Here is an 18,646-nt window from a genome sequence, read left to right on the forward strand (position 1 = left end):
CTGTCCCTGGTCTGTCTCCCTGGCTATGGGCCTTCCTTCTTTGCCTCTTAGCCTCAGACTGTTGGCAAAGTGTCTCTTCAAACTGGGAAAGGCCATGCTGCACAGCCTGCCTCCAAGCGGGCCGCTCAGAGGCCAGGGTTTCCCACTTGTTGAGGTCCATCCCTAAGGCCTTCAGATCCCTCTTGCAGATGTCCTTGTATCACAGCTGTGGTCTACCTGTAGGGTGCTTTCCTTGCACGAGTTCTCCATAGAGGAGATCCTTTGGGATCCGGCCATCATCCATTCTCACGACATGACCAAGCCAACGCAGGCGTCTCTGTTTCAGCAGTGAATACATGCTAGGGATTCCAGCACGTTCCAGGACTGTGTTGTTTGGAACTTTGTCCTGCCAGGTGATGCCGAGGATGCGTCGGAGGCAGCGCATGTGGAAAGCGCTCAGTTTCCTCTCCTGTTGTGAGCGAAGAGTCCATGACTCGCTGCAGTACAGAAGTGCACTCAGGACACAGGCTCTGTAGACCTGGATCTTGGTATGTTCCGTCAGCTTCTTGTTGGACCAGACTCTCTTTCGGCGATTTCAATGCTAGAGTTGGTGCTGATAACAGTTCATGGCCCACTTGCTTAGGTCAGTTTGGCACTGGGAGGATGAACAAAAATGGCCAACGCCTGCTAGAGTTTTGCTGTCATCACGGTCTCTGTGTCAGCAACACGTTCTTCAACACAAAGCCCCAACATAGAGTCTCTTGGAGACATCCAAGATCAAAGCACTGGCACCAGCTCGACCTGATCCTCACCAGACGCTCCAGCCTTCCCAGCATCAAGATCACACGCAGTTATCATGGTGCTGCCTGCGACACTGACCACTCCCTGGTGTGCAGCAGAGTGAAACTGCAAACAAAGCGACTGTATCACACGAAAAAGGAAGGAAGACCTCACATTGATACCAGCAAGACCCGGGATCAGAGAAAAGTGGAGGAATTTGCACAAGCGCTTGAGGAATCTCTTCCAGGCCCGGCCGACGCAAACGCATCCAACAGATGGGAACATTTCAAGAATACCGTTTACAACACCGCCTTGTCCATATTCGGCAAGAAGACCAACAAGGCGGCAGACTGGTTTGAAGCCCACTCTGAGGAGTTGACACCAGTCATTGAGGAAAAGAGGAGAGCTCAAGCAGCATACAAGGCCTGTCCCAGTGAGCGCAACCTGCAGGTCCTCCGAACTGCTCGCAGCAAAGTCCAACAGACTGCCGGGAGATGTGCTAACGACTACTGGCTCCAGCTCTGTTCCGAGATACAGATAGCAGCTGACACGGGCAACATCAAGGGGATGTATGATGGTATCAAGCAGGCCCTAGGTCCAACACAGAGGAAAATTGCCCCTCTGAAGTCTGCCACAGGCGAGGTCATCCAGGATCGGGCGCAGCAGATGGAACGCTGGGTGCAGCACTACTCTGAGCTATATTCCAGAGAAAATGTAGTCACCGAAGAAGCACTGAACAACATTGAGTGCCTGCCTGTGATGAAAGAGCTTGACAGTGAACCAACCCTAGAAGAACTTCACGTGGCCCTGGACTCCCTTGCCTTTGGCAAGGCACCTGGAAAAGACAGCATCCCTGCTGAAGTCCTAAAATGCTGCAAAGAGATCATCGTCACTGAGCTGCATGAAATCCTCTGTCTCTGCTGGAGAGAAGGTGGAGCCCTATGATACATTATACATAAAATCATCACTGTATTTTCTGACTAGAAAGGCTATTCATATCTTTAAACGTTTGCAGTGAAGCTGTTTGAGGAACAAATAATGTGAAAGAATAAACAATTCTTTAAATACTGCAGAGCTAAGTATGAAGTTGTTACTGTATGGGACTAATATTCTCTCCAGCTAGGTCATATCTTTGAACTGGGAAAACAAATGTACCCCAAGTCTTTGTCCTTCCTCAAATACAACTCTCAAACTGAGAAAAAATTAACATGAAGTTTAGTTTAATATCTAAGACTGTTCCTTACTCCAATACCTTATAACTAAAGTGCAGCTGTGGACTGTGATTCTCAAAAATTAATGGGACCTCTGCCACCAACTTCAGTAAGGGATGGATCTTATGAGTGGTGAATAATTTCCTATGTGGACAATCTGGGCACTACAAAAATGTTGTCACCATCACACATCCGGAAGGAACCCTAAGCCAAATTGGTGAGCTAGTCACACTTCCGTGTCATAGTTTTAGAAACTATGTTTCTAAAACATAGTTTAGAAACTAACTTAGACGTCAAAGCTTAGGATATAATTATACTTTACTTAAAAGAACTTAAGTTAAATGTATCTAGTATTCAGAAAAAAACCAAGAAATGTGCAAGAAAAAAATCTACCACTTTCATAATTTAAATAAGTGGTTCTCAAACTTTTAAGAGGCCATAGAAGCTGCTACCTAATTTATAAGTGCCAAGGGGTACGGCTAGTGATTGGGCATCAGTGCTCCTCCCCCATAGCAGCTTGTTTAACCCTTGATGCACATATCTTAATCTGCCCTGCCAATTTCACAATCCACCAAAAATTGGGTCACCACCCACTGGTGGGTCCCAGACCCACAGCAGTGCTGGAGGGAGGCTACCACTGCTGCGATCCTGACTTGCTCCCAGAAAGTTGGAAGAGGACTTGAACAACCAGTGGAATGGCAGGCTGGAGAGGGCAGTGAGCAGACCGGTGGGGGTCATGTCCATTCACTACCCTCCCAAGGGTGCTGCTTCACGTGATCATTTCAGGTGGCCTCATGGCTGTGGTGACTAAGTTCCAGAAGCACACAAGCAGAGTTCCACTCACAGAAAGCATTTAAGTTTTTCAGCCAATTCCTTTCCATTGCAGCTCCCTGATCCTCCTAAAACACTGTGGGTTGGGACCCACTAGGTGGGTCATGAGCCAATTTCAGGTGGTTCCCCATTCATTTCAATATTTCATTTTTAATACATTAGACTTGATGCTACCATGGTATGAGACATGGTAGGAGAGGAAACTGAACGCTTTCCACATGCGCTGCCTCCGATGCATCTTCGGCATCACCTGGCAGGACAAAGTTCCAAACAACACAGTCCTGGAATGAGCTGGAATCCCCAGCATGTATGCACTGCTGAAACAGAGATGCCTGCGTTGGCTTGGTCATGTCGTGAGAATGGGCAATGGCTGGATCCCAAAGGATCTCCTCTATGGAGAACTCGTGCAAGGAAAGCGCCCTACAGGTAGACCACAATCTTCGGCATCACCTGGCAGGACAAAGTTCCAAACAACACAGTCCTGGAATGAGCTGGAATCCCCAGCATGTATGCACTGCTGAAACAGAGATGCCTGCGTTGGCTTGGTCATGTCGTGAGAATGGGCAATGGCTGGATCCCAAAGGATCTCCTCTATGGAGAACTCGTGCAAGGAAAGCGCCCTACAGGTAGACCACAGCTGCAATACAAGGACATCTGCAAGAGGGATCTGAAGGCCTTAGGAGTGGACCTCAACAGGTGGGAAACCCTGGCCTCTGAGCGGCCCGCTTGGAGGCAGGCTGTGCAGCATGGCCTTTCCCAGTTTGAAGAGACACTTTGCCAACAGTCTGAGGCTAAGAGGCAAAGAAGGAAGGCCCACAGCCAGGGAGACAGACCAGGGACAGACTGCACTTGCTCCCAGTGTGGAAGGGATTGTCACTCCCGAATCAGCCTTTTCAGCCACACTAGACGCTGTTCCAGAACCACCATTCAGAGAGCGATACCATAGTCTTTCGAGACTGAAGGTTGCCAACAACAAGGTATGAGACTGCATTTGGGGAAATGTTACAGATCTGTACTTTGAACAGGCTACTATGTTTATTCCTTTAACAATGAGAGTAAAGGGACTTACTCCTGGGTAAGTGTGGGTAGGATTACCACCTAGGATTGTTAAAAATTTCCATGATTGATGATGTCATTTCCAGTCATGACATCACTTCGGGTGGGTCCTGACAGATTCTCATTCTAAAAAAGTTTGTCCCGGTGCTAACAGTGTGAGAACCACTGCCCTAAAATATTCCTAAACATTACAATGTTTATTATTTGTGAAATACCAGCATTAACTAGTTGCTTCAAAGTACACACATACACATACACAGGCTCTGAGTAATACGTAGTTATACATTCTAATTTAGATAAGGGAAAACATGAAAAAACTACAACTGGAGCAAAATCAAAAGCTATTTAACATAGGCTTTTGAATAAATGAGTGTTAAGGCACTTTTTTTAAAAGAAAGAAAGAAAGAAAGAAAGAAAGAAAGAAAGAAAGAAAGAAAGAAAGAAAGAAAGAAAGAAAGAAAGAAAGAAAGAAAGAAAGAAAGAAAGAAAGAAAGAAAGAAAGAAAGAAAGAAACTTAGCAAATAACAAAGGACCAGAAGACTACACAGACCAAGAAGGAAAAATTGAGAAATCAAAAATGAAAGATAAGCTATAGCTGGAGGAAAAATACATTAGAAGGTAATACAATGTGAAATTGATAGTGAGAGGGAAAAGGCTTGCAAGTGAACACAAAGTAGAAAAAGAATGGTCATATATGCATGCGGAAAAGAGTGAGTGGCAAAATGTTAAAAATAGGGAAGACCACCCCAGAAGATTTCGATAACCTAATTACCAAAATGGTAATCTAATTGAGACCAAAAATCTGAACACAAGTATGGACAGGATCAACAAGTGGAAAAAAAAGCAGTGGTCCAGTTCAGATATCATAGGGAACCATGGTTCAGTCCAGGTTACGTGCAACATCCCCTAGAATCAGGCACACTTGCTTCCTCCTTCCCTTAGCACATGAGGGGAGGAAGAAACCAGTCCTGGTTTAACGCAAGACAGGATTTGTTATGATGTCTGAACCCAGTGAATACTGGTTTGTTCTAAATAGGGTCTAAACCAGCCATTTTCAACCACTGTGTCGTGGCATACTGGTGTGCCGCAAGGATCATTTATTTGCGGGAGGGTCATTTATTAGTAGGGCCATTGAGGAATGTGAGCCCCTTACCAGCAGCATGGTGTGACTTGTCAATGGTCAAAAAACTGGTAGTGTGCCTTGACAATTTTAGAACCTTGTCAATGTGCCATGAGATGAAAAAGGTTGAAAATCGCTGATCTAAACAAAGCTGAAGGAGAGATAGAAGCAACCCATTATGAATCTTCTCCTGGTTAAGATCACAAAAGGGAAAACAATGATTTTTAGCCAATTCCTCTTTCCCTCCCCCAGGATTGGCTTTCAGGGGGTTGCAGTGGAAACAGGGGAAGGGAAACTCCTCTGTACAAGTAGATTTCTACCCACATAACTCTGGTTGGCAACCTTCAGTCTCAAAAGACTATGGTATAAGCCTACAGCACCCAGTATTCCCAGGCGGTCTCCCATCCAAGTACTAACCAGGCCTGACCCTGCTTAGCTTCCAAGATCAGACGAGATTGGGCATCTGCAGGGTAACATAACTCTAGATCCAAGTAATACCTCAAATTCACCAGAATTAAAAGGAATGAAAAATCAGTTCAGTACTGCAGTCTGGTAACCAAAACCACACATTAAAAGTAAAAGGAGTACAAAAGGTCAAGATTGTGCAGATAAGTGCATGAGAAACAATTATGCAGCAGAAGCCAACAAGAAAGGAATGAAATGAAGTATTACAGTTATTGCTAAAGTCTTCAGTTGTTTCATATTAGGTGGAAAAAATTGCAAACTGTATATAGAATCAGTTGTTTGAGGAAACACTTTTATTATTTTTCACTACTTACAATTTTTTTTCTTTTTTGGTACTTAAAAAAGCTGCCTACAATATTTGGAAAAGTCAATAACAGCAGAATATCAATTTCAGGCACTAGTTATTTTTCTAGTGCTATTACTCGTGCATTAAAAACAGTACCATGAAAACATATTCACCCCATACAGGTATTGCCACAATATGACAACATTAATTATTTTACTAAGTAAAATAAATAGGCAATAAATTAGATCTTAAAAAGATAAAATAATTTCAGGACACACATGCAAGGGACTGGATGTATTCTGAATATGTTCCTGTAGGTCTGCCAATAGATGTCAGCGTTGCCCACATTCATTCAGTTTCAAGCATCACTGTATCTTTTGCTGGTAGCTTGGCTGCAAATCATTGATGATTGTATAAAGTGGACTTCGCAGATATTACAAGTATAAAGGCTTCATTGCCTGGGGAACAGTAAACGGTCTGGGACCATAAGAGGTTATTGCTTTATTTTTGAACCTAAGCATGTTGAATCTAAGAGGTGGATCTCTTCAGATCCTAAGGTCACTGATTGGCCCATGTAAGTGCAAGATACCATAAATAATTTTTAAAGAGCCCTCTTTGCCTATGTAAGGGAATGCAACTGAATAATAAAAGGTTACTTCACAAAATGTTAGTTTATACAAATAGCAATTGGTAGCATCATTTAGAGAACTACTCACATTTAGGTCTAGATGTAGTGCCTTTCTGTCGGCTCTTCCCAACTCACTGCAATAGGAAGATGGATCAGATTGTCCCAACCTGCAATCTAAAACCCAGGCATCATCATCCTTATTTCTGACATATATATTAGTTGCCTGTTCTGAGAAGCCATTCTTCAAAGCAGCCTCTGCTAGAATACCTACATGATTTCAACAAAGACAAAGAAAAAGAAGAAAATTATCCCCAACTATGAGAACCTCTTTAAAACTGCAGTCAGCTTGGGGGTTTACAGTATTACAAGAGAAATGGTACCAAGCATTTTCTCTCAAATGAAAAGCACTAGGCTCTTCTAGAACTGCTTAAAAGAAAAAGAAAAAAAATCTGTATTCACCTTTTATACAGTCTCTTCTTACCCAAATCTGAAGTTCATGGTCTCTTAGCTTTTCCTCATCATTGACAAGAGATACAAAAGCACACTCTGATCACAGATTATTGACTCAATTACACTTCATGAACATTTTCACAGAATTAACACAATGCATGTCATTAGGACGGGCAGAGAGAAGTCCTGTGTGCACAAAGTGTATTTATGTGCTTTGCGCAAAGAGATATTGGAGAATGGGTTGGATATAAATAGGACAAGCAGCAACTGCTTGCTTTTTTTCCAAGTGTCAGATATAAATTATTCCTCCTGATCTAATGATACAGCTCAGAGAGGATTTAAAAGTAATTGACTGGAATGCCATCTATAAAATTAACAATACTGTGAAGTGGCTAATAAATAGAAATACTCCATCAATATATATACCCCTGCTAATTGGGTAAGAGGCACTTTTCAAGTGGGTGCTCCTTTTTTTAGCAGGGGGAGAGTTAACTGGCCCACCTCACCCCAGCACTGTCTGTTCTAGTGGCTGTCTGCTGGTATTCATTTGCATCTTTTTAGATTGTGAGCCCTTGGGACAGGGAGCCATTTAGTTATTTGATTTTTCTCTGTAAACCGCTTTGTGAACTTTTAGTTGAAAAGCGGTATATAAATACTGTTAATAATATAAACAGTGGCTAAATTCCTTCCTGATGACATTTCGGAAAACGCACCCACTTCTTCTGATTGTTCCATAACATTAACTCTGTCCAGACGGCATGACACTTGAAATGTGTGCGTGAGGAGGGGTCAGGTCAAATCACACTCACTGGCCCTATCCCCGACTACTGCATGGAAACCAGCCAGGGGAGCTGCGGAATACTCATAAAAACCCGTTTCGCTATACAACATATAGGATTATAGCCCTAATTGGGAGTCGTGGCCAATGGTCAAGGGAGTCATCATTAGAAAATGTTTGGAAACCACTGCATTAGACCCTCCCATGAAGTTAGAAATTCTGCTCAGTCATGGTTTACTATCCCAGCATACAGAGTTTGGGGGCAGGACCAGCCAATTCAACCCTAATACCCCTCCATGTACTGGCTATACATGTGGAGTTAAACATAAGCATAGGACTTCTGCCTGCACAATTGGCACCCTATGCAGGATAGACAGAATGCATATAGAGCCTACATATGTACAGCTTGCAAGCATGTAAATGTCATTCAAAAGTTCTGATGAATGTGCTGAATGTGCAGTGGACACAATTCTGACCTACACAAGCACATTTATCATACAAATACCATGTTGTCTCACAAGGACTGTTGTCATCTGGATTACAGAACAAAGACCTTTAATTTGGAGGGTGTTATTTTTCTTTGCCAGCAGAACTCTGCAGTCATGAACTACCTGGGCAAAGGGCAGGGGAGAGAATCTGTCCATCTTCACACCAGCACAGTGTCTTTTCTAGTTGCCGTTTGCTGGTGTTCCTTCTGCATCTTTTCAGATTGTGAGCTGTTTGGGGCAAGGAGCCATTTTCTCTGTAAAGCACTTTGTAAACTTTTTATTGAAATGCAGGATATAAATTTTCTTAATAATAATACTTGTCACACAATCTGTAGAAATTAGGGTATGAGTTTTTTTATCATATTGTGACTACAATGTAAAATTCCCTCCTGGTATAAGAGGCTTGTCTAACGCACCTAAGAATGGACTTGACATAAGGTTTTTATGCACATGAGTGCACAATGAAATTGACACAGTTTTCCAGAGTGCCAATGAACCATTAGTAAGTAAAAGACCAGACATTTATGGCAGTTTCAGTTCTCCCATCCCATTCCAAACCTCCTTCATGAAGTGTAACAATAATAACTTAGTCCAATAGAGGCAACAACTGGGATTAATCTGATTATACAATAGAACTGTCTATTGGAAATGCAATAGTATTTAAGTACATTGGTGTGTGTGTGTGTCTCTGTGAGAGAGAGAGAGAGAGAGAGAGAGAGAGAGAACTCGAGTGCAGAGGGGAGAAAGAGAGCAGTCATTTTGCATATTCTCCTCATGATCATTCTCATCTCTCTTAGATATTTCTGCATACTGTTCTTGTCAGCAATTGATTTTTAACAGTGTAAAAACCAGAAATTGGGAACACCGTAATTTTGTTGACAAAAACCAAATGATAGCGCTCATTCAAAAAACAAAGTGACCATTGCAAATAATGCAGGTATAATCTCATTATCCATGGATTTTTCACCCATGGTTTTATCTCAAGGTGACGAGAAGGGCCCTTTAAATTAAAGGAAAAAGTCATTTAACAATAGCCTCATTAATGTCAGAGGGCAGCCGGCTGACAATCCATCAATCATTCTCCAGGCCAGCGATTTTCAACCTTTTTCATTTCATGGCACACTGACAAAGCACTAAAATTGTCAAGGCACACCATCAGGTTTTTGACACTTGACAAGGCACACCATGCTGCCAGTGGAGGACTCACTTCCCCATTGGCTCTACTAATAAATAATCTTCCCCCAAATTCCTGTGGCACACCTGTGGCCCAGTCGTGGCACACCAGTGTGCCACGGCACAGTGGTTGAAAATGGCTGCTCCAGGCACTTAGAACAGCTTCACTCCAAGGCAAGCAACCCCTTCCTTCCGCCTGAGCTCATGAAAGAATGCTACAGTGCAGTGATTATCACCTCCTTCATTCTTTCCCCAGCACTGTGGCTCCTGGTGAAGTGATTGGATTGAGCTGCCTGTTATGTGACCAACACCATAAGCTAAATTAATCTTGAACCCTGTTATGACATTCAGAGGCTTCCTATTCATTCCTAGAGAGCCAGGGTGATATAGTGGTTTGAGAGGTGAACTTAGACCTGGAAGATCCAGGTTCAAATCCCCCCTCAGCCATGAAGCTTCCTGGGTGACCTTGGGCCAGTCACTTTCTCTCAACCTCACCTACCTCACAGGGTTGTTGTGAGGACAAAAGGAGGGGAGCAGCTATGTACATTGCCCTGAGCTCTTTGGAGGAAAAGTGGTGTGAAAAATAAATATTTAGTGTTAGAGGTAGTTTCATCGAGCATTCAGGCTGCCAGCAGCCAACCTATTAAAACAAGAAAATTATACCCCGGTAAGCTTTTAACAATGTTAACAGGTGTATGGGTGCAGGGGTTTCTATTTTTATACAGTCCCCATATCTGTGGTTTCTGTATCCATGGGGGGGGGGATCTGTGGAACAGACCTGTACCCTGTTATTTTGGCCTTTGTAACTCTTCAGATCAAAGCCCATCTGGTTCAGTATCCTATTTCTCACAATGCCCACTCAGCTGCCTCTGGGAAGCCCACGGAGAAGAAAAGGTGCAGCTTTCTGGGAAGCCACGGAGGAGAAAAGGTGCAGCTTTCCCACCACTGCTCCTCTGCAATTGATATTCAGAGGCATGCTGCCGTTGAACTGAAGGTAGTACAAATCCATCCTAATCAGTAGCCATTGACAGACCTCTTCTCCATGAATTTGTCCAGCCTCCTTTTAAAGCCATCCAAGCTAATGGCCATCACCACATCTTGTGGCAATGAATTACACATATAATTATGCACTGTGTGAAGGACAACCTCCTTTTTAAATCTTCCACAGATTGGTTTCGTTGGAGGACCTTCTAATTCAAGTATTGTCAGACCTTATCAGGCCCCATCAGGCTAGCCCTGCCCATACCAAAGTTGCTAATCTTGGTTGGCAACCTTCAATCTCGAAAGACTATGGTATAAGCCTACAGCACCAGGTATTCCCAGTCGGTCTCCCATCCAAGTACTAACCAGGCCTGACCCTGCTTAGCTTCCGAGATCAGACAAGATCGGGCATGTGCAGGGTCACAGTTGATGGGAGACCGCCTGGGAATACCGGGTGCTGTAGGCTTATACCATAGTCTTTTGAGACTGAAGGTTGCCAACCATGCTAACCTTGCTCCTCTCCGTATGTGAGCAACAGTAAAGTTCAAAAGCAAATGAAAATAGAAGCAAAAAAGAGATCTAGCACCCTCTAGAGCCTGGAAGGTGCAACAATTTTGTGCATACAATATAAATCTAAGAAACTGATTTGGTTTTTTTTAATGACTCTCTTATTGTATTATTGTATTTATCTTGCTGTCATTACTTTTGCTATGTAACCTGCTTTGAGAAAATTTTGTTTAAAAGCAGTATATTATTATGAACGAACAAATGAATGAATGAAATAGAATTCGAAGCAACAAGTCTTTCATTTATAAGAGGGGGGAGAGGAAGGCAGCGGGGCCTTCTACCAATTTTAACTGGGGGAGGGATCATTTCATAATTGGTTGGCAACCTTCAGTCTTGAAAGACTATGGTATAAGCCTACAGTATCCGGCATTCCCATGCGGTCTCCCATCCAAGTACTAACCAGGCCTGACCCTGCTTAGCTTCCGAGATCAGACGAGATCAGGCATGTGCAGGGCAAGAACAAATTATTCTGTGAAATATTTGCGCCAAGTGGAAAAACTTATGAATAGTAGTCTAGTCCAGTGTTTCTCAATGTTTGTCCTCCACCATACCACTTCACATGGTCCATCTATTCAAAGTACCACCGGAAGTAACTGCTGATGACATCATTGTCAGTTATTTCTGGGTTGGGAGGCCAGATGTGATGCTACAAAAACCAGTAAGAAGCTCAAATTGGATGGGAGGGCTTTTTCAAGCATGGAAAAGCATGCTTTGGAGCTCTGCCTGCCAAGCTAAGGGCCCAATCCTATCCTATTTTCCAGTGTCAGTGCAGTTGTGCCAGTGGGGTGTGCGCTGCATCCTGTGGTGGAGGGGAAGCCACTGGGGCCTTCTCAAGGTATGGGAACATGTGTTCCCTTACCACAGGGCTGCATTGTGGCTACACTGGAGCGGGAAATTTGGATAGGACTGGGGCCCCAAGTCTCCTACCACTGTTGCATTCATGTTCCTGGTCTCGCTGCCAGATGGCAGGTGTCTAGGGTCCTGTGAGTAACACCAGACACTACCTCAAGTACCACTGGTGGTAACCATACCACTGGTTGAGAAACACTGTTCTAGTCTACCACTGTTACATACCAGAAATCAAAAATAAATTTTTAAAAAATGACTGGATCATTCCCAGTATTTTAGTTATAAACAGAAATGTACAATAATGCATATTCATAAAAACAGATTTATTTTTTTTAAAAAGCATGCAGTGGTGCAGACCCCTTATAGGGAACAGAGGTCATATGGGGTCCAGTACAGGGCTTTGACCCCATGGCTTCCAGCAACCTGGCCCCAGCACTGTATAATACTTTGTTTTTGTTAATTAAACCGGTAACATCGATACCAACCTATCATTTTATTTTGAATTATGGGATACAATTCTCATGAGGCTAGATGTGGCAGGTTTCATTGACAAGGGGGAAAAAAAAACAATATTTACAAAGAAAAACATGTGGGTGCTGTTAAAAGAACTCAGTCCTAACTTCTTTGGGGAATTACCATATAATTTGACTAACTAAGGGCACAATCCTATCCTGCACTGGAACAGGCAAACCAAGAGGCTTGCGCTGCATCCAGCGCAGGATAGGGGCCCAAAGTGACTCAGCCAGAGGTAAGGGGAAACTTTTCCCCTTACCTCCGAGTAAGCCACCCTGGACCCTATGGGTCTCCTCGAACTTGCGCCACCTCCTGAGATGGCACAAGTTCAAGGAGAGCAGAGTGGCTTGCAACTGCTGCTCGGGAACGGGGATTGGGATCCGGCATAACAGCTGGATTCCAGCCCCACCTCCAGTTCCCTACCCGCCCACCCTAAGATTTCCCCGCTGCCCTTCCCCTGCCCCAGAATACCTCGCTCCCACCTCCTGTCCGTCTCCTCCTCGCCCACCCCAGAGCCTTGCATCAGCCAAGCATAACTACCGGGTCCCAGCCCCACCTCCCGCTCCCCACCCATTCGCCCTGGGGCTGTCCACCGCCTGCCCTCCCACCACCCCAGAATGCCTCTCTCCTGCTTCCTCTCCACCTTGTGCCTTACAGCACATTTGCGACCTTCCTAGGCTGGTGCAAGGAACTTGCGCTAGCCTAAGTCATTCTCAGGATTGCACTGTGAGAGCAGGTGGGAGGGACCACTTACATGGTGCATTTTGGCACCTGCAGCACTTATCATGCTGCTCTCCTATACCTACACCAGTGGATGAGAGAGAAAAGGCATGTGTGGGCATATATGTATGCGCACATTCAAATTCAGGTGAAATACCGACCATGTGAAACGGATGGGTTCAAGTCATAACACAGTGACTCTAGGAAACGTGCGTGTGAAATAAAGTCCTAATGTAGTTATCCATGTCATAAGCTATCGTGAGAAGCTTCTCTTTGCTAATGATAATGAAGTTGTAGGGACCGAACTTATTTTTATGTAGAAAACAGTTTTGACAAACCTGTCATAAAAAACTTGCCAAGCCTGTTTTGCTATTAAACAGCTATAGAAGTTCTCTCAGACGCTCCTACTAGAAACAAAGCCCTGAATTAAAAGCCAGTAAAACAAAAGTGTATTATGTAATTACTGTGCAAATAATACACAGGTTAATTTAAGGCAGTCTTTAAACACAAAGATTCCTTCCTGGAAATGAGCCATCGTCTGATACTCCAACACAAACCCTATTAAAGCATATATCCCAATGTAAAGGATAACAATATAACGAATCTGAGAATTATTTTCCCTATTCTTACACTTTTATCCAGTTTCTGTCACATTTAATATTTCCACAAGGTCCTAGGGTAGATCCGTAAATATCTTTTATGACCTCCCGCAGATACTGAAATCCATGAAAAAGCAAATCCACTGGTCGTGGCCATCAAAGGACCTCCACACATGACCAGAAGTGCCTTCCAGTTGCGATCAGAGGTGTTCTGAGATGCAAGGAGGCCCCACACTTAAGGCGGCTTGCTGGAGCCTTCTGAAATGCACTTTGGGCTAAACTGGACATGTGTCTCAGAAGGCTCCACCAGGCTTTCTGAAGCATGGAGAGGTCACCTCCATCCCAACACGATTGAAAGACACTTCTGGTCACAACCAGGAGGCACAGTGAAGCCCTTCTGACCCACCAAGAGTCAAATCCTCAGGTCCTGAACCTGTAGGTAGGGAAGGCCAACTTGTTTCATGAGTACTGAAAGTGGAAAAGGTAGGCAGCTACAAAGCATCAGCTAAACATTACTGAGTTTGGAAGAAACAGTTCATTCATGATCACCATTCACCTTAGGCTACAATCCTATACAAACCTTCCTGAGAGAAAGTCACATTTTATGGATCTAACTTCTACATAATCATGGATAAAGCGTGCTCTGCTAGAGTACAATTCTAGAAATACATGTTATATATTTTTATTACTTACCTAATAAGTCTAAAAATCTTCATAGTGTCCATAATAATAACAGGTATTTATATACCGCCTTTCTTGGTCTTTATTCAAGACTTTATTCAAGGCGGTTTACATAGGCAGGCTTTTATTTAAATCCCTTATTAAAAAGGGATTTTTACAATTGAAAGAAGGTTCTTTCTATCAAGAACCACTACATTCAAGGTGTTACATTCCGATCTGGCTTCACATTCTGGCCTCCATCCTCCCACGCTCGGAGCAGATGGAAATAGCTCGGCTTCAGCTTGTCTGCTGCTTCAAGGTCGCACGGTGCCGGTGGCCTGGAACTGGCGACCTTGTGGATGTTATCTTCAGGCAGACGGAGGCTCTACCCTCTAGACCAGACCTCCTGCCCATAAACACCTGTGTGCTAAATTCTACAAATACTCCCAATGGAAAGTCAGGAAATCACATTCCCTACATTATATTTAGTGCCACTACAGGATTCCTGCCTACCTTCAATGCTCTACAGCAGTGGTTCTCAAAGTGGTGGATCGCGACCCACCACCGGAACCAAAGAGGGTCACTTTCCCCTTAAAGGGCATGACCCATAAATGAGCGTCCCAACAGCACCCCAGCAATCGTGGTGCTGTGGCACTCAGGTGCATTTACACATGCCTGGGGGGACTGTGCAACCCCCAGAGGGTCCTGGAGGCTTGCAGCCCCCTCTGCCAGCCTGCCCTCTGCTGCAGTGGGCTCTGATTTGCAATCGGAGCCTACTTCCAGTTTGCAGTCAGAGCTCTGGAGCGCAGTTTCTGAAACTGGAACTCCAAGGAGCTGCACAGTCCCCTCCAGGTATGTGTAAAATGCACCTGGGTGCTCACAGCGCTGTGATCTCTGTGGTGCCATCAGGACATTCCCCCCATCCCAGCCCATTCCCACAAGCACTTACCCCTGGTTCTCAGACTCCCTGAAAGTTTGAGAACCAGTTCTACAGTCTACATGCCTTGCAGAGGTTCTGTATCTTGCTAAGTCACTTTCATTGGCTTGCTGCTATGTCCAATAGAGTGTGCTTAAAACTTGCAGATTTTTTGTGTGTGTCTTAGAGATTACTGTATTTAGCTATGGTAAAGCCGATTTGGTTTTGAATTATTGATCTAAAAATGGGTCCTTTTTTGTTTTATTTCTATCATCATCATTAGTTTTTGATTAACTGTTGTGGAAATGTAAGAACATAAGAACAGCCCCACTGGATCAGGCCATAGGCCATCTAGTCCAGCTTCCTGTATCCCACCAAATGCCCCAGGGAGCACACCAGATAACAAGAGACCTCATCCTGGTGCCCTCCCTTGCATCTGGCATTCTGACATAGCCCATTTCTAAAATCAGGAGGTTGAGCATACACATCATGGCTTGTAACCCGTAATGGATTTTTCCTCCAGAAACTTGTCCAATCCCCTTTTAAAGGCGTCCAGGCCAGACGCCATCACCACATCCTGTGGCAAGGAGTTCCACAACCAACCACACGCTGAGTAAAGAAATATTTTCTTTTGTCTGTTCTAACTCTCCCAACACTCAATTTTATGTCTTTATGTGCTCCACATATGAACTATTGGTACATTAATATATTGTTGATACGTTGCATTGACATAGCTGATTTGATGTCGATCATATATTTTTTATTTTCCTGTACAGTAAGTCATCCATCCAATCTCAACCCTGCCTCTCTCTCTCTCCTTAAGAGGACCAGGGCCTCTGCTTATAAACAAGCAGAAAACAAACAAATCAATGAATGAAGAAACAAATGAATATTCCTCTACCTGCTCCTAAGTCCCAGAATAGAAAACTTGGGCTCTTCGTATTCTGAGCAAGCAGCAACTCCAGAATATGAAAGATCTTGCTTAAATGTCACCAGTTTACAAAACAAAACCATCTAGATCAGGGAATGCACTGCACTACCACCATTACCTCCTCCCCGGCTGACCTGCTTCTGTGAATACTTCTCTTCCCCATTACTTGATGCACTAAAAATCCCAGCCCTTATTATATTAAAAGGTTAGTAAGCTCGCTCCTTCAATCATACTCAGCCAGAACTGCTGACATCCTAATATTATGTTACCTTTGTGGAATCCAGGATTCTTTAAGCACATGCCACGTCTTCGCAAACTGCAACGGCTCTTTTTCCACTCCAAACATGTTTTCAGTTGTTCCCCTTCTTTTGAGAGGGAGTACTTTGGGAAACTCATCCCTCCTTAGAAGATTAAAATAAAATACTCTCCAAGCCACACATTCTGACACACTTCCTTTCCCTACAACTCTCTTTCTGGAACTAGATTCTGAATCATCGCTATGACACACCACCCTCAAAACCCAAAGACAACCCTCAAGTCTTTATGGCTGTTGTCCTATAAACGCTGGTCTCAAACACATCGTTAAACTAAAATAACTCTTAATGACGACATCAAAAATTGGGAAAAGGAATGTGAGGGCCAAGGAGCTAATATGACTTCTAATAGTTTAAAAAATACAAGCATGCACCACTTAATGATGGAGATATGTTCTCCTATCCCTGCTGTTATGTGATTAGGTTGTTAAGTGAACATTAAGCCCAATCTAGTGCCTTTGTTGTGCAAACAGACACTCCCTACCAGACACTAGCTGTGCAGGCTACTGGAGACTGATTGCCTCTTCTTTGCATGAAGAACCTCTTTGTTGTGGAAACAAGATACTCAGCTGCAGGCCATGGGAGACCTGACTGCCTCATTAAGAGCCTCTTTGTTGTACTTTGACCACCTGCAGGTAAGCATAAGTGCGGCACACCTGTACAGTTTAAAGAACTCTGCATTATAGATTTTTCAAAGTTTATATTAGGAAGAGTAATAGCATTTTTATGAATTATTCATCTTTCCAACAGTCCTGCAAGGTAGGTGCACTATTCTCAATTGACAGTGTCACACTTAAAACTGAGATGCAAGAAGTTGCCACATCTCTGTAGACCTCCACTGGTCTCTTCAGGCCTACACCAGCTCTCCTGGGGGCAGGTCCAGACCAGGAAGGGGGGAATAGGAAATGTGTGTTGCCACTGCCAAGATCCTCTCCCACCTGCCTCTGAACTGTCTCCAAATCTGCCCACTCTCTGAATCCTGAATCTTCCCCCTCCACTGTCTTACCTGCTCTGGTGCGGTATCTAAGACCTTCTGGCATATATGGGGGCCTCAGGACATTTGCACTGGTGGTCCCGATACATATAACAGTGACACACCTTTTGTGACACTGTATGAAGACTTATGCAAGCAGCTCATGAGATCCGCTGCCATAGGCCCTCCATAGAACTGGGCAGTACAAACATTTACATTGCTTTTAATATCTGTAGGAATTGCCCCCTCCGATATTTTGTTTCTGAGTACCCTAACCTGAGGCCACTTCTTCAAACTCAAAACAAATGCATTAGAACTTATTCAATAAACAAAATGTATCATAATCCCAGAATATTCCAACAAAGTCTCCGAAACGGATTACAGCATGCATTCAAAAAAAGGTGTTGCCAAACCATACGCAGAAAATTATGAAAAAGGCATTCAGAGTTCCAGTATCTGAAGATCAGAAAGCTAACAATTTTCAAATGGATTAACTGGCAAGGTAAAATGGGTCCCTTGCCAAGAAAATTTATCTTTGCCCTCAAGAATCTTGGATAAATCCCTACAACACAGAAAGAACAAAAAAGCTTGTGATGCTTCTCTGGATAAATGAATCATTTTAGGAGAAATTCTGTCATATGTGAACGTGTTACTACTGCACTTTCGAAAACCAACTACACCATACAATGAAACCATCATCGTAGCCAGAAAACAGAGAAGGGAGGATGACACCCAGAATGCCGTAATAAACACTTTAGGATTTGCATGATTACATGTCTCAAGTTTCTTTGAAGGATGCACTGTACGTCAGTGATCACAGATGTCTGATCTGGGACATATAATGTACTACTAGATGTTGAGTTTAGCTTCCTGACTGTCTTTGGAGAAAAAAAAAAACAAAAAACACCATGTGACCATATCAGTGTGCTTGAAAGGTTGTGGTAAATGTCTACTAATAACATCTGAGAAGCTAGAGAAGTGGTTGAACATTTCTTGTACTTGGGAACTGGTCTTTAGGGAGTTGAATACCTCCTTCCCCTCTGCAAAAAAATAGAAAACTCAAAATAAATTATAAAAAAATGCAAATGAATTCACAGTGCAAATGACATGCAAAATTTATTCAAGTCAAAGTTCAGCTTTTCTTGGGACAACACTCAGACTGCATGGATGCAGAATTGTACTTTTTTTTTTAATGTGAAGTATTCTATATCATGCTTATTTTTTGACTGAAGTCCCAAGAAACACACACAAAACACATCACACATCAGCAATAAATTTGTGTAATATTTCTTTTTTCATACAAATATGCGCATGTTGCAGTAAGGAAGAGACCAGACTCCCTTTGATATCAAATATCAAGTGTTTTATATTTGAAAAG

The 18,646-nt window shown here is 43.3% G+C and overlaps 2 pseudogenes; both read right to left on the minus strand.

Moving 5' to 3' along the window:
* Nucleotides 1-5,345: 5,345 nt before the first annotated feature.
* LOC136637606 (5S ribosomal RNA) lies at nucleotides 5,346-5,464 on the minus strand (annotated as a pseudogene).
* Nucleotides 5,465-10,543: 5,079 nt separating this feature from the next.
* Nucleotides 10,544-10,660, minus strand: LOC136637930 (5S ribosomal RNA; annotated as a pseudogene).
* Between the last annotated feature and the right edge of the window lie 7,986 nt (nucleotides 10,661-18,646).

The sequence above is a fragment of the Tiliqua scincoides genome, chromosome 1 (genome assembly GCF_035046505.1).
Source record: "Tiliqua scincoides isolate rTilSci1 chromosome 1, rTilSci1.hap2, whole genome shotgun sequence".
NCBI classification, from domain to species: domain Eukaryota; kingdom Metazoa; phylum Chordata; class Lepidosauria; order Squamata; family Scincidae; genus Tiliqua; species Tiliqua scincoides.